This window comes from Schistocerca americana, chromosome 2, assembly GCF_021461395.2.
Source record: "Schistocerca americana isolate TAMUIC-IGC-003095 chromosome 2, iqSchAmer2.1, whole genome shotgun sequence".
Lineage (NCBI taxonomy): Eukaryota > Metazoa > Arthropoda > Insecta > Orthoptera > Acrididae > Schistocerca > Schistocerca americana.
In genome coordinates, this window is record NC_060120.1 from 286,696,929 (window position 1) to 286,713,803 (window position 16,875).

A 16,875-nucleotide genomic window follows, 5' to 3' on the forward strand; every position below is an offset into this window, starting at 1 on the left:
TCCACTATTTACGGAGCAATCTCTACATTCTTGTACCTTACAAACAACAAGTGACAGAATAGTGGAAAAAATATCGATCTATTACGGCGCTATGAGGCATACTGCCAGGTCGGAAAAGTTTCAGAATTGTTGTAATGTTCGAAAAAATGACACCGATACTTTGCAAACAAGTAATTAAACTGGCTGCAAAAGTGAGGTGTTTATACGGGGTATTCATTGTATCCCTGTTGTCTTTAGATAGCGTGAGGGCTCATACATCCAAGTTGCTGACCAAAATAATGCGTAAGATACTGGAAGAGAAAATTGAGGATCTGTTTGATGATGATCAGTTTGGCCTTTCGAAAAGGTAAGGCAACCAAGAGGCATTCCTCACCAGACGCTTGGTAATGGAACTAAGACTTTTCTTAGGATTTGTCGACCTAGGAAAATAGAGATTTAAGGTATTGGAGATAAGGTGTTACAGAATGCGATGCCCTTACTAGTAACTGACAACAACCACGTACTTCCGTTGACTGAAAGTTCCAGACGGGCAATTTCGCGCCAATCGTCGGGGAGTTCCTCTAATAGAGCCCCACACACGAGCGACGGATCGCGTGGGCAATGGATCGCTTCGTCGATCGCAAGTATGTGGGAAAATCGCAGCGAACGGCCGCTGATGCATGCAAATCGCAGGCAGGTTGAAGGATGGGATCGCATGCGATTCGTGCGTGCAATATGGCTACCTGGCTGATGAGAAGCGATGTGTTGCAGTATGGGGCGACTCGTTTCTCAAGTTGTGCAGTTCAGTTTCGTTTCGCTTTGCCTTCGTCGAATAAGAACCTTACGAGAATTTATAAGTATTTCAAGACCATGAACCACTCCGAGAAGTTGAGGTCGGCGTTGCCATTATTTTACATTAAGAAGTTGTACAAAACACATCCCCTTTCTCCCATCCCACCCACTCCACAGTTTTGAAGCTAATGCTGCAGAAGTAGAATCAGTGGAAAGTTAATAGTAATAGTGAAACGTCCCCTTAGAAAAATTATAAATGACTGTGCTTAAACTGACACACAATATTTTTAACGCAACGCAATCTGACTTTCAAAAATCCCTGCAAAAGAATGGCCCTGACTAACAATAACCTATACCTTTCATGAATCAATCACCTCATAAAAATCTTCGTTACTAGAACTACTGCAATACAGCGTGCGCCAATACTGCCAGCTGAATAAAAGATTATAACTACTGAAGGCACTAAGTACTGATAGCCATAGCAAATGAAAGATTTTGACAGAGAACAAACAATGTATTTACTTTAATAATGTTCAAAAGTTATCATATATATATATCAGTTCATGACAGCCAGGCTTACAAATTTCCTTTTTCTGACGGACACACGTCCAGATCGTCCGCTCTCAAAACTCTGCCATCTCTCTCCCCACATCCACCACCGCTGGCGGCTCACCTCCAACTGCGCAACGCTACGCGCTGTTCACATCCAACTGCCCAACACTACACAAGCATATATTCCAACAATTAGTCCAACCTGCCACAGACTGCACACAGCACAGTCAGTGATTTTCATACAGAGCGCTTCATGGCGTTACCAACATAAAAACCTAAACAGCCTATTTACATAGTTTTACTCAGCCGTCTCTGTATCAAATAACGTAGAAGTTTACCAGTACAGTAATTTATAATTTTGCTAAGGGGACGTTCCAGTACGAACCACAAACCATCTTAGTTTTTCACCTGCACAGAACATTGACAAATGCATGACTCATGTTAAGTGTGCGGTGTGGGAATGTCCTATCAGGACGTCTGTCGGATAAATGCTGTATCATGTATTACTGGCAGCTGGGTGGTTCTCAGTAATTTTAAATCACATCATCATTAAATTAATTAAATCTAAGTTAGGGTCATTATTGTTTATAACATATATAAATAATCTAGTAGGTAACATTCGGAGCACCATGAGGCTGTTTGCAGCTGATGTGTGTAAGTCACAACGCCACAGGACGGCAGCAAAATGCAGGAAGGGTTGGCGATTAATGCGGGGACGGGAAGTTGATACTGATCGTAAGTAAATGTAATGTTAAGCGCACACGTAATGACAGAGAGACATTGATGTTAGGTTACGGTATTGGTGATAAGTCTCTGGCAGCAGTAACTACTGTAGAGTGCCGAGGACTGTCCGAACAGAGCAACCTGAAGTACAACGACACAAGCTTTAGGGAAAGCAGTTGCCGGGTTGAGATTCATCGGGAGAATCGGATGAAAATACTTACCTTTCCGTGTCCGGCAGGGGACATCTAAACTCTTTCCTTGCTAATCTCTAAAGCTTTAATGGCCTTGTCATTGCATAAAAACAGATGTTCCGCTGTGAAACTAACCCTATTCTTGGTCACATGAGGAAATGTCCAATGATCTGTGTTTCTTCGCATTCTCACTAGCCATATCATCATCTTCATCTTCATTCTTTCAGTCTTCGGTCGTTTGTTTCTCGGTATCTTGTATGATAGTAAAAATTCTTGCTCTCGTAACAGTCCTGCGATGAAGTCGCCACAATTTCTGGTCGTGAAAAGGGCTAATTTTTTTGTTTTTTTTCATCTTTCTCCCGTGTTTCTCAGACGTTTCCCGCTGGTGGAAGGATTAGCTGTTGAAACTAGTCCAGTATTTCCAGGGTACAACCGAGTGTGTTCTCTTTGCAACAATCGTTCGTAGAGGTTCCTTCCACATACCCCCGCAAGAAAATGTAATTCATTTTGCGAAATAAACGGCTTACAGAACTTTATTTAGATCGATTCTTTAGCGTAGCTTGTCATTGTGGGACTCTTAATGACGTAGGGAGATCATAACAAAAGCAGCGCATTGACATGTGTACGTTCAGAAAGCTCAGGAACGTCACTGAAATGTTCATCCATCGAAATATATATATACTCTGCAAACCACTGTTAGGGGTAGGACGGTGCGTATTTCCGATTGTAATAAATGTTAACGTTAGTCATGTTTTCGTAGTATGTAATTATGTAATTATTTATTATGAAACTTCCTGGCAGATTAAAGCTGTGTGACGCACCGAGACCCGAACTCGAGACCTTTGCCTTTCGCGGACAAGTGCTCCACCAACTATGACTTACGACCCGTCGTCACAGGTTTAATTCCGCCAGTACCTCGTCTCCTACCTTCCAAACTTCACAGAAGCTTCGCTGCGAAGCTTGCAGAACTAGCACTTATGGAAGAATGGGTATTGCAGAGACATGGCTTAGACGCAGTCTGCGGAATGGCTCCAGGACGAAATTTCTACTCTGCAGCAGAGTGTGCGCGGACATGAAACTTCCTGACAGAGAATGCGGCGTGAGTCGTGCCTGGATAGCTCAGCCGGTAGAGCACTTGCTCGCTAAAGGCAAAGGTCCCGAGTTCGAGTCTCGTCCGGTACACTGTTGTAATGTGCCAGTAAGTTTCATATCAGCGCACACTCAGCTGCAAAGTGAAATTTTCATTCTGGTAATTATTTGTTAGTCTGTCCTCGTGGATCTACTGAAGAGCAGACATATGTGTCGAAACGTGTAGACGTAAATAATAAGGAAAGAAGAAGACGTTGTGTTTTTCACAAGACAGAGAGTTTAGAAAAATGTGTGTGAATTTCTAAGGGACCAAACTGCTGAGGTCATCGGTCCCTAGACTACACTACTTAAACTAACTTAAACTAAGAACAACACACACACCCATGCCCGAGAGAGGACTCGAACCTCCGACGGGAGGGGCCGCGCAGTCAGTGATATGGCGACTCTAACCGCGCGGCCGAATAGAAAACAAATTAAGAAAAGGAGTACTTGGGAAATGCATTCGTGTTGGAGCTGAACAGCAGTCTTCCACGCCCCGTAGTCCAGCCACAGCCGTGCCACCGGCGCCACGCTGCCGACGCACTCTGCCTGAGTGGCGGCAGCCGCAGCCGCGCCCAGGAAGACCCCCCAGACGAGGGCCGGATGGCCCCCCCCTGCCCTTCCACTCCTTCACTCTCTTCCGTCTTCCTTCCTCTGCGTGCCCGCGGCCTTGCCCATGCGACGAGCTGCTTGCGCCTGCGGGCTCACCCATCGGCTGCCCGCACAACACCTTTGCACAACACTGCCGTTCCCTGTAGCGAGAAGCACTGTGCCTTCGTCCGCATCTATACTCTGCGAGCCTCAATACGGCGTGCGACGGAGGGTTCTTTGTGTGCCGCTGTCACCCCACCCCCCCCTCCCCTCTTCTGTCACACTCGTGAATGTTGTGCGGGAAGAACGATTGATGGTAAGCCTCCGCGATTGATGGTAAGCCTCCGAGCGAGCTCGAATGTCCTAATTTTACCCCGATGGTCTCCCCACGAATAGAGGAAGCAGTAGATTGATTGACTCTTCTACGAACGTACGCTCCAGGAATATTAACTGTAAGCAATTCCATAATGCAGAACGCCTCTCTTGTAGCATCTGCCACTGGAGTTGCACCGACTTCCCCATGAGCTTTCGCGGATACTACACTACTGGCCATTAAAATTGCTGCACCAAGAAGAAATACAGATGATAAATTGGACAAATATATTATACTAGAACTGACATGTGATAACATTTTCACGCAATTTGGGTGCATAGATCCTGAGAAATCAGTACACAGAACAACTACCTCTGGCCGTAATAATGGCCTTGATACGCCACGGCATTGAGTCAAACAGAGCCTGGATGGCGTGTACAGGTACAGGTGCCCATGCAGCTTCAACACGAGACCACAGCTCATCAAGAGTAGTGACTGGCGTATTGTGACGAGCCAGTTGCTCGGTCACCATTGACCAGACGTTTTCAGTTGGTGAGAGATCTGGAGAATGTGCTGGCCAGGGCAGCAGTCGAACATTTTCTGTATCCAGAAAGGCCTGTACAGAATCTGCAACATGCGGTCGTGCATTATCCTCCTGAAATGTAGGGTTTCGCAGGGATCGAATGAAGGGTAGATCCACGGGTCTAACACGGCTTAAATGTAACGTCCACTGTTCAAAGTGTCGTGAATGCGAAGAAGAGGTGACCGAGACGTGTAACCAATGGCATCCCATACCATCACGTCGGGTGATACACCAGTATGGCGATGACGAATACACGCTTCCGATGTGCGTTCACCGCGATGTCACCAAACACGGATGCGACCGTCATGATGCTGTAAACAGAACCTGGATTCATCTGAAAAAAATGACGTTTTGCCATTCGTGCACGCAGGTTCGTCGCTGAGTACACCATCGCAGGCGATCTCGTCTGTGATGCAGCGTCAAGGGTAACCGCAGCCACGGTCTCCGAGCTGACAGTCCGTGCAGCTGCAAACGTCGTCGAACTGTTCGTGCAGATGGTTCTTGTCTTCCAAACGTCCCCATCTGTTGCCTTAGGGATCGAGACGTGGCTGCACGAGCCGTTACAGCCATGCGGATAAGATGCCTGTCATCTCGACTGCTAGTGATATCAAAGTCGGAAACGTGATGGTACGCATTTCTCCTCCTTACATGAGGCATCACAACAACGTTTCAGCAGGCAACGCCGGTCAACTGCTTCTTGTGTGTGAGAAATCAGTTGGAAACTTTCCTCTTGTCAGCACGTTGTAGGTGTCGCCCCACAGCATCTTCTTCCTGTCGGTTACATTTCGCGTCTGTAGCACGTCATCTTCGTGGTGTAGTAATTTTAATGGCCAGTAGTGTAAATTCGCTGCTCTTCTTTAAATCATCCTTCTTTCTTCTGTTAGTTCTACCTGGTAAGAGACCCGACTGAGAATCAGTACACAATTATCGGCCGAACGAGAGTTTTGTAAGCTGTCTCCTGAGTGGGTGAAAATACTTCCTCAGGAATACTACACTGAATTTCTGACATCTGTCTTACCTGCAGATAGTTTCATGAGGTCGTCACACTTTAAACCGCTCCCTACACATACTCCTTGCTATGTTACGCATGTGACTGTCTCCAGTGGCTGCTCTGCAATCCTGTAATCAAAAGGTAATGGGTATTTCTGCCCATTTGTGGTGAGAGTCAATTGCCAATCCCTGCACCAACCCTTGCAGGTATTTCTGCATTCCGCTGCAATCTTCTAGCGTTGCGCCTTGTCTGTGTACGACAGCATCATCCGCAAAAAGCCTTACGGAACTACCGGCGCCACTTGGTCATTTATATGGCCTTGGACGAAATTACGTAAATACCGCATGCATGCTTGAACATGCTTGCCAAGCCTATGTGTTAAAAGTGGCAGTCGTGGTGAGAACAATGTTCTGTGTACTTGTGAGTCCGTCTTTGTCGTTCGTATGGACCGCTTTTGCCTTGTCCTGCATTGAACTGTCCTGCTGTCACGCAGAGGCAGGCAAATTTTAAGCCGCGCGGTCTGAGGGCGGCTTGCCACGGTTCGAGTGCTCCCTCGGGCATGGGTGTGTGTTGTCCGTAGCGTAAGTTAGGCTAAATCAAGTAGTGTGTAAGGCTAGGGACCGATGACCTGAGCCGTTTGGTCCCAAATTTTAAAGAATGGGGCACTATACATTTAGGGTACGCCAACAGATACGCAATAACTGTCCAACATAACGTTATGGATACTGCGACTCCCGCGCAGTAAGAACGAAGGCTTCAACTTACTCCTTCTTGATGCAATAATTTACCAACAGCCGTATGTATTGTAGAAATTTATTTTGTTTTATGAACTTCTATGTGCTATCAGTTTCGGCATTACATTGATGCCATCTTCAGGCCCCACTCGTCAGAGTCGTAAAATCGCTATGCACGGAAGGAGCCGTATAACTGGATCCGTGAATCAACCGTCGTGCAACAGCTCTTGGTGGCCAGGACGATTGATTCACGGATCCAGTTATATGGCTCCTTCCCTATATAGCGATTTTACGACTATGATGGGTGGGGCCTGAAGATGGCATCAATGTAATGCCGAAACTGGTAGAACATAGACGTACATAAAATAAAATAAATTTTTACAATACATACGGCTGTTGGTAAATTATTGCATCAAGAAGTTCATGCCAGCCGTCGTCCCACGATCCATAATGGATCAACGAAGATCAACTTAGTCCATCCAAAATATAGATCAATTACACGACAGACTGACCAACCACAAACTTGCCGTGCATTTTGAGAACATCGCTCTCCCCTACAATTAAACTGTTAATCGGTGTGACACTGGACAGAGTTTTCATCAGCAGGCGTCTGACGAACACCACCACGGAACTCCGAACCGGAAACAGTGTTCTGCAAAACCTGTGTAATAACCCTGGAGTGCATCGTCTGAAAAAGTTGTCAGAATATGGGGTGTCTCTTTGAAAGGCGACAGGTTCAACCAAGCTCGGGTTTCAAATATCAGTCCCAATATACTGTACTAGTTGACGCGCAGGTTCCAAAAACGAAGTCAAGTGAGTGCTGGGGTGGCTCCTTGAATATACTCATAGTCTGATATAATCTGAACAGGTGCTCCGGTGCTAAGGACTCTGATATCGACGGTCGGTGAAATGTGATCTTCCCTTGTTCCTTCCAGAACGGTGACGTCTAGCAAGGCAGCGATGCTCTTCAAATGAACTTTATTTATCTCGTTGTAGTTCTGTATTGCTTGCGCTTAAAAAAGTACAGTATACAACGAAAGACTTTTTAATAAAGAGAAAGAACGCGATAGAATCTCGTAACAAGCTTAGTGGCGATTACTTTGCCGCTCAGTACGCGAATAGAGTGGATTATAAAATGGGTAACATAGTTACCAAATATCTTCCTCCCATGTACTACACAGCGGCTTACGCTGTATACAGATACACGTAGTTATATTCTTAAAATCTTCTCTGAATACAAAATACACTATAAATGAATCAAGGGAAGTCACATAAATCCCATATATTTACTTCTAGCTTTTTTCTTTTTTTTTCACTTAACACAACAGCAGTCTGCCTCACGAGACGACAGAGTGCGGCGCTATTGCAATCCACTTTTGCATTCTTATCCCATCGTGTACAGTGCGTAAAATTATTTCTGCTGGATTTCGTCCGCCTGCGCAGACGAAGATCAGATTATGTCAAGCGTACAAACAAAATACCTTTGGAAGTATAAAATTCCTGTCTTGCCTGCCGTTGGGTACTTAAACTTTATTTACGGGTGTTTCGGCACTGCATTAAGCGGCCTAAGAGCGTATTTCCAACAGCGTGGCTGTGAAAGCACCACAGTTACGACAGCAGTAAAAGGCCGAAGCAGTGGTCTACTTCTTTTCGCATTGCATATTAATGTACAGCTACCCATAAACAGGGAGGAGCAGTGCATTTCGATTAAACGTCTCGCACGTAATCGGAAAACTAGTGCATGTCGTCTGCTTATAAGAGGAATTTTATTGTCATATTTCCAGGTTGCCCCTTGTCGAAAGAATGGAAGCGCAATTTCATTCATTAAGGAATTTACCTGACATCACAGCTTTCTCCATAATTTACTGTGTCGTGTCGACTTATTTCTACACTCCTAATACAGACAACATCCTTAATTATAGCTGCTCTATATTCCAACCCAGCAGCGCTCTTAATAATACCTGCCCTCTGTCCCAGTCCTTGTTGTCACCACCAGCGTTTCACCCTTACTACGCCTGTACCCGCCTCTGCACTATTCCAAAGGCAGCTGACAAAATCCTGGTTGTGGAAGCAACTCTGTGTTACCAGTATTGAGTCGACTTGTTTAAGAGCCCCTGATTCCGAACCAGTGTCCAAACTTCAGTCTCTCTACCCTGCCCATTGTGACTCATAGGTTGCTAGGGTATACGGCACTTCAGATTCAACGTGGTAGTAAAACCCTCAACATACGGTCCTCATACATGTCGCTATGTAGGTCGTGCGTAGAGTACTTAGTTTTTACTCTTCACCACCGTTACCTCGTCTGGTGGAGGACGTTCTCAGATTCTCTTCTCTTTTGAGCGTTTTGTATACACCTGCTGGGAGACTTTTCGCTATGTCCGGAAAATGAAATAACGTGCAGATAATTCTCAAAAAAATTGAAAAGTTTTTCACGCAGTCTACTATTTACGGAGCAATCTCTACATTCTTGTACCTTACAAACAACAAGTGGCAGAATAATGGGAAAAAACATCGATCTATTACGGCGTTACAAGGCATACTGCCAGGTAGGAAAAGTTTCAGAATTGTTGTAATGTTCGAAAAGTGACGCCGATACTTTGCAAACAAGCAATTAGACTGGCTGCGAAAGTGAGATATTTATACGGGGTATTCATTGTATCCCTGTTGTCTTTAGACAGCGTGAGGGCTCATACATCCAAGTTGCTGACCAAAATAATGCGTAAGATACTGGAAGAGAAAATTGAGGATCTGTTAGATGATGATTAGTTTGGCCTTTCGAAAAGGTAAGGCAACCAAGAGGCATTCCTCACCAGACGCTTGGTAATGGAACTAAGACTTTTCTTATGATTTGTCGACCTAGGAAAGTAGATAATTAAGGTATTGGAGATAATGTGTTACAGAATGCGATGCCCTTACTAGTAACTGACAACAACCACGTACTTCCGTTGACTGGAAAGTTCCAGACGGGTAATTTCGCGCCAACGGTCGGGGAGTTCCCCTAATAGAGACCCACACACGAGCGACGGATCGCATGGGCAACGGATCGCTTCGTCGATCGCAAGTATGTGGGAAAATCGCAGCGAACGGCCGCTGGTGCACGCAAATCGCAGGCAGGTTGATGGATCGGATCGCATGCGATTCGTACTTGCAATATGGCTACCTGTCTGATGAGAAGCGATGTGTGGCAATATGGGACGACCCGTTTCTCAAGTTGTGCAGTTCAGTTTCGTTTCACATTCCCTTCGTTGAATAAGAACCTTATGTTAGAATTTATAAATATTTCAAGACCATGAACCACTCAGAGAAGTTGTGGCCGGCGTTGCCATTATTTTACATTAAAAAGTTGTACAAAATACATCCCCTTCCTCCCATCCCACCTACTCCACAGTTTTGAAGCATATGCTGCAGAAGTAGAATCAGTGGAAAGTTAATAGTAATAGTCATGATACACTGGGCTCCATTTGATGAGAATGGCCGAGCGGTTCTAGGCGGTACAGTCTGGAACTGCGCGACCGCTGCGGTCGCAGATTCGAATCCTGCCTTGGGCATGGATGTGTGTGATGTCCTTAGGTTAGTTAGGTTTAAGTAGTTCTAAGTTCTAGGGAACTGATGACCTCAGAAATTAAGTCCCATAGTGCTCAGAGCCATTTGAACCATTCGATTTGATGATTTTTATTTATTTATGAAACAGTTTCACGCATTGTAAAAGTTTTCAACTCTTAAACAGAATGACGTACCTTATTATTAAGTGGAGATTTTTATTTAAATGTTCAGGGCTGTACTCAAGGCTCTCTTTCATTTCATATAGCCTAACTCTCCCTTGCCTGGGAGAGCACTGGAACAGACAGCATATCTATAGACAAATTGGATTTGCAAAACAAACTGCGTACATATTTATGGCCTAAGTTGAGCTACAAGAACATGAAAAAGCAATTAACGACTAACAAGCGGAAACCGCATTCTATTAGCACACTTGGCATCAGTGAGAAGTGTAATATATTCCGTAAAGTAACGTTGCAGTTCCCAAGGAGAGTGTTTCAAAGCAAGTGTAATAAATTACAATTCCTATTTGTTTTCTTTTTTGTTTATTTTTTGTAGGTGTCGGTGAGTGTATAGAGATCAGCTGCGACTGCTACTAAACGTAGCAGCTCAGTTTCCACAGCAAAATTTTTCGACACGATGACTGGTTCGTAGTATTGGTTAAAACTGCTTGGCAAATCGCTGGTGTATGGCGGTGTCGAGGCGACAGATCGACTGCAACGATATCACATCCGATGGATCATAGCAATCCTCTGGTCGTGTATGAAGCCGTTTACACTGCGCGTGCTTGGGAGGCGCTGGAGAAGTACTGTGTGTGTAATCTTATGGGACTTAACTGCTAAGGTCATCAGTCCCTAAGCTTACTCACTACTTAACCTAAATTATCCTAAGGACAAACACATACACCCATGCCCGATGGAGGACTCGAACCTCCGCCGGGACCAGCTGCACAGTCCATAACTGCAGCGCCTAAGACCGCTCGGCTATTCCCGCGCGGTTTGAGAAGTACTTCAGTGGGTTATGAGAGGTCGAAGGTTACAGTCGGGGTGCAGTCCAGAGCTAATATTGATGAGACTGGAATTATGACAAGCATCGTGAACAGAATGAATCTACTTATGTAACAGGTGCATGACGTTTTGTTGATTTGTAAATGAAGTATCGAAAGATGTAACTGGTAAAAGAGGATGGTTGACGAAACCATGTGACTTACCGACGAAGCTAGATAGTTAAATCATTCTGAACGTATTCATTATGTAAATAAAAACCGCCTTTTCTTTCGGCAGTGTATTTTCCTTCTCCCAGACGCGTTTTCCCTTTCAGTTTAAGGCATCTTTAGTGGAATGTATAAAGTTTTGTTTTGATATGCGATATTTTTAATTATAAAACAGTTCATGTCTTGTTTTTTTACCTAAATAAGTGATTACTTACAGTTATTTGCGTTTTCTATTGGCATCTGCGTTTCCTCTCATCTGGTCACACGCTTATATTTCGTAAGTGAGGTTATAGTGTGGCCTCCAGCATGTGACCGGATGAGAGGAAACGCAGATGCCAACTAAAAACGCTTATAACGGTATGCAGTCATTTACGTAAAAAAGAAGACGTCAGCTCTTCTATAATCTAAAAATATCGCATACCAAAATAAAACTGTATCATTCTAGATTCCACTGAAGATGCCTTAAAGTAAGAGGCGAAACGTTTCTGGAAGAAATAAAATACATCGTAGCAAGAAAAGGCGATTTTTATTTACTGTGGTGACCTGCCCACTCGTCTCTTATGGGGTGCCTAAAGGAGGCTGCTTTCTCGGATAGCTATACAACAATTCAAGCAAATCACACTAATGATTTTATTACAATAAAGTAGGTTGGCAATACGTAACTTTGGTTTACTGTGTCGTGTCGCAAGCGATTGACGACATGCAAACAATCAGTGTCTTTCGCTATATAGAATGTCCATGCAAGTATTGGGTATGGATCGCAAGTAACAGCTCTTCGCGTGCTCTGTTCTAGTCCGGGTCTCTGGCAGGAGGGGCGCTCATACTCTCATCGGCTAGAGGGAGGTCCTAGTCAGGGAACTACTGGCTGACGTCGTCTCAGAGCCTTCTCTGCTCTTGCGTTCTTCATCTTCGTGCTGTCGCTTTATCTTTATGCCGGAACATTTACAAAACGAATATTTCTGTTTTTGCTGCGGATGATGGCCACGCAAACAAACTTTGTTATTCGTAACGTAAATTATGTGGTGAATTTTTCGTTTTGGTTAGACAGAGAAATGCGAGACCGTAAGAGACTGACTAGGGACCATACTCTTCTTGGAGCATAAGTAAACTGTGTTAAAATTGACCGGCTTTTATAACTGTGGTACTGTTGCAAAAAATAGGTCCCTACGTGCGTGGAAGCAATGCACTGGTTGGTATAGCCACTTGAAGCAATTCAGTAGCCGCTTACATGTCTGATGTATATGCTACCTCATCCATTTGACGCTAAAGTAGAGTGAAATGTCACTAATCAGATAAAAACAAAAATAAGTGGGGAGGGGGGGAGGGATGAGGGTTTAGGAGAAGGGTGCTACAATTTAAGTAGACTGATGCTGTAAGATATCGGCCAGGGAAGAAAGGACAGGATGATAGGCCGTGTGTCAAGACGTCGGAACAACTGCCCCGGTGCTGTTGGTCGGGCTTCATGCACAGTTCATTGAATACTACAGTAGTACAGCCCCACCACACGGACTGGCTGCCGTGCTGGTGACCTAGCAGGAGGGGGGGCCAGGGTGCAAAGGGAAAGGGGAGGGGAAGGGGAGAGGAACCTGCACCATGGAAGCTAGGTAGGGAGTTCATCCCCAAATGGCTCACACTGAACGGAAAATTTTGGAAATGGAGGTCAAACCCCAAGGGGACCTAAAACGCCGAAAAGGAGATGGAAACAGCAAACTAAACAATAGCACAGACCAAAACAAAGCCAGGAGGATAGCCAGGTCGATATAAAAAAGTCCACTAAGAGGGAAAAGAGGGGGCAGGGACAAAGGAGTAAGGATAGGGAGGGAGAGGAACAGGGATGGTAATGAAGGCTGGAAAGGAAAGGAGACTGCTCGGGGCCCTGTGCGCGCCACACACGTTCCCACAAAAGGACTGTGGGCCCCCTGGGGGAAACAGCGAGTGGTCACGCCTAAGATTTTACCGAGCGCGCGAGCTGGTCCAGGAAGCGGACACTGTAGCAGCAGTGGCAGCAAGTGCAGCGGGGGAACCCCAAGGACACCCTGGCCGCGGCGCTCGCTTCGTGTTTGTTTATGTTTGCGTGTGGCTCACCTGTGACGTAATGCTGCGTGCAGAAATGTCCGTCAGACAAAGGCGACCGTACTGGCAGCCGCGAGAGACGCCGGACAGCGTTCGGAGACGTGTCCGGCGAACCTGGATCCGTACCTGCAGTGACCGCCATGTTGGAGTAGAGGCGTAGCGCTTAACTGCCGGTTGAGCCCCAAGAGCGGTGCCTCCCAACTCCTCCTCACATGAGCCCATGACTCTCTGAGACTTAATCTCATGTCAGCCAAACCTCCAACAGATACCATCTTCATATAGCTAAGGCTAACCGGCCATTGACCTCCTCCTGCTGTGCGGATGCATACGCATTGCCCGAACTCTTACGGGACTCGGTAAGATTGTCTGTCGCGAGTAATGAGTGTAATGGGCAGGGGCTCTACGAATGTAGTGTGTGGACGTTAAGTTGGGAATGTGGGTCCCACGGGGAACGTGCAATGGATAAATTCCAGCAGTCGCACTTTCCTTTGTGCCCTCGGTGGCTCAGATGGATAGAGCGTCTGCTATGTAAGCAGGAGATCCCGGGTTCGAGTCTCGGTCGGGGCACACATTCTCAACTGTCCCCGTTGATGTATATCAACGCCTGTAGACAGCTTAGGGTCTTTATTTAATTATCATTTCAAACCTCCAACAAGTTTTACCAACTTGCTAAACTTCACACTGAACGACTTACGTTTATCTTTCGGAATAACACTATAAAATGGCAGACGATAAATAATATTTTGTTAAGCTAAGAAATAACGCGAGAATGAGACGTTTGGCACCGCATGTTTACAACAGTCTTGTTACTCTAAAGAAAACCTTTTTTGTGTAGCAGCGGAAGCCGCGGATAAAATAAACCTTTATTTGCTACCAGTTTGTCGAAACGGTCACCATAAAATTACTACAGCAGCTTATGTACATCTGCATCTTTACTTTCTAAGCCAACTTACGGTATGTTGGCGATGGCTGCTTTATGTGCTACTATCACTTGCCCTCTACCTGTGGCCGAGCGGTTTTAGGCGCTACAGTCTGGAACCGCGCGACCGCTACGGTCGCAGGTTCTAATCCTGCCTCGGGCATGGATGTGTGTGATGTCCTTAGGTTGGTTGGATTTAAGTTGTTCTAAGTTCTAGGAGACTGATGACCTCAGATGTTAAGTCCCATAGTGCTCAGTCCCATAGTGCTCAGCCCTTTACCTGTTCCACTCGACAGCGGTTCGCGGGAAGAGCGATTATTAGTAAACCTGTGCACCGGCTCGAATCTGCCTACTTTTACCTTCACCATCATTTCGCGTGGTAGACGTAGTAGGCAGCAATGTACCACAGTATTTGTTAACTCCTCTAGGAACGAACGCCCTCAGAACTTAAACAGTAAACCAGCCAAAACCTCTCAGACAAACAGAAGCTAAACGATGTCAAAGTTAGCGTAAGGAGGGCTATGCGTGAAGCGTTCAGTGAATTCGAAAGTAAAATTCTATGTACCGACTTGACAGAAAATCCTAGGAAGTTCTGGTCTTACGTTAAATCAGTAAGTGGCTCGAAACAGCATATCCAGACACTACGGGATGATGATGGCATTGAAACAGAGGATGACACGCGTAAAGCTGAAATACTAAACACCTTCTTCCAAAGCTGTTTCACAGAGGAAGACCGCACTGCAGTTCCTTCTCTAAATCCTCGCACAAACGAAAAAATGGCTGACATCGAAATAAGTGTCCAAGGAATAGAAAAGCAACTGGAATCACTCAATAGAGGAAAGTCCACTGGACCTGACGGGATACCAATTCGATTCTACACAGAGTACGCGAAAGAATTTGCCCCCCTTCTAACAGCCGTGTACCGCAAGTCTCTAGAGGAACGGAGGGTTCCAAATGATTGGAAAAGAGCACAGATAGTCCCAGTCTTCAAGAAGGGTCGTCGAGCAGATGCGCAAAACTATAGACCTATATCTCTGACGTCAATCTGTTGTAGAATTTTAGAACATGTTTTTTGCTCGAGTATCATGTCGTTTTTGGAAACCCAGAATCTACTATGTAGGAATCAACATGGATTCCGGAAACAGCGATCGTGTGAGACCCAACTCACTTTATTTGTTCATGAGACCCAGAAAATATTAGATACAGGCTCCCAGGTAGATGCTATTTTTCTTGACTTCCGGAAGGCGTTCGATACAGTTCCGCACTGTCGCCTGATAAACAAAGTAAGAGCCTACGGAATATCAGACCAGCTGTGTGGCTGGATTGAAGAGTTTTTAGCAAACAGAACACAGCATGTAGTTATCAATGGAGAGACGTCTACAGACGTTAAAGTAACCTCTGGCGTGCCACAGGGGAGTGTTATGGGACCATTGCTTTTCACAATATATATAAATGACCTAGTGGATAGTGTCGGAAGTTCCATGCGGCTTTTCGCGGATGATGCTGTAGTATACAGAGAAGTTGCAGCATTAGAAAATTGTAGCGAAATGCAGGAAGATCTGCAGCGGATAGGCACTTGGTGCAGGGAGTGGCAACTGACCCTTAACATAGACAAATGTAATGTATTGCGAATACATAGAAAGAAGGATCCTTTATTGTATGATTATATGATAGCGGAACAAACACTGGTAGCAGTTACTTCTGTAAAATATCTGGGAGTATGCGTACGGAACGATTTGAAGTGGAATGATCATATAAAATTAATTGTTGATAAGGCGGGTACCAGGTTGAGATTCATTGGGAGAGTGCTTAGAAAATGTAGTCCATCAACAAAGGAGGTGGCTTACAAAACACTCGTTCGACCTATACTTGAGTATTGCTCATCAGTGTGGGATCCGTACCAGATCGGTTTGACGGAGGAGATAGAGAAGATCCAAAGAAGAGCGGCGCGTTTCGTCACAGGGTTATTTGGTAACCGTGATAGCGTTACGGAGATGTTTAATAAACTCAAGTGGCAGACTCTGCAAGAGAGGCGCTCTGCATCGCGGTGTAGCTTGCTCGCCAGGTTTCGAGAGGGTGCGTTTCTGGATGAGGTATCGAATATATTGCTTCCCCCTACTTATACCTCCCGAGGAGATCACGAATGTAAAATTAGAGAGATTAGAGCGCGCACGGAGGCTTTCAGACAGTCGTTCTTCCCGCGAACCATACGCGACTGGAACAGGAAAGGGAGGTAATGACAGTGGCACGTAAAGTGCCCTCCGCCACACACCGTTGGGTGGCTTGCGGAGTATAAATGTAGATGTAGATGTAGATGTAGATCGTGATGCAGGACACCTCTCTTGCAGTGTCTGTCGGTGAAGCTGGTCGATCGTCTCCGTAATGCATTCGTGCTTGCCAAGTGAACATGTAACGAAACGCGCTCCTCTACTCGGGATCTTTTTCTATTTGCTCCAGTAGTCCTACCTGGTACATGTCGCAGACTGACGAACAATAAAATTTGTTAAAACTTGTAACACTGCAGATTAGATCTCTAGGAAGATATTTTCCCCT

At 45.4% G+C, this 16,875-nt stretch overlaps 1 non-coding gene across 1 annotated transcript; it reads left to right on the plus strand.

Annotated features, from left to right (window-relative positions):
- Positions 1–13,895: 13,895 nt before the first annotated feature.
- Positions 13,896–13,970, plus strand: Trnat-ugu. Its single transcript has one exon. It is a non-coding gene; the product is annotated as a tRNA-Thr (tRNA).
- The last annotated feature ends 2,905 nt before the right edge of the window (positions 13,971–16,875 follow it).